Raw genomic sequence first — 610 nt, forward strand, 5'->3', positions numbered from 1 at the left:
GGCCTCAATATTCAGAGGTAGCAATCTGGTTCCCGCAGCGCCAGACCTGTTGTTTGGGGAAAGTCGCCATCATCAGACATCTTTTCCCACCCACAACTGGACTGTGAAAAGCAGTTGGGATCTAAGATGTACAGCAGCAGTGAAGCTGCCACACCTTACATTTCAGGTTAAGGCAGAACCCCTCAGCCCTTCCAGCTTCTGGTGTGGCAGGGCGGGAAGTTAATGGGATTTATGGTGTTAGGGGAGAGGGGAGAGGGGAGGAAGCAGAAAGAGGCATTGACCAACTCCCCTGAGGAGCAATTACTGCTAATGGGCTTCCTGAGCAGCTGCTTAATGCCCTGTCCAGTCTGAGGCCTGGCTCTCAACAAGGCATTAATTGGATACAAAGAGACTCTGATTAGATTAAAGGCCATTTTCTCCTGATTGCCAGAGGATAATACCTTGGTAGAAAGAGAGATTTGATTTCCAGTAGATATTCTGTTCTATCTTTAGTCTTTTGGGTTTTGCCTGTTGCTTACAAATGGAAAAATCATGCAATCCTCTGAGGTTAAATGCAGTTGAATTTGTGTATTATTTGAATAAGAAATTCATCCAGGGCGGGATACAGCAT

The sequence above is a fragment of the Rhinatrema bivittatum genome, chromosome 11 (genome assembly GCF_901001135.1).
Source record: "Rhinatrema bivittatum chromosome 11, aRhiBiv1.1, whole genome shotgun sequence".
Taxonomy (NCBI): Eukaryota; Metazoa; Chordata; class Amphibia; order Gymnophiona; family Rhinatrematidae; genus Rhinatrema; species Rhinatrema bivittatum.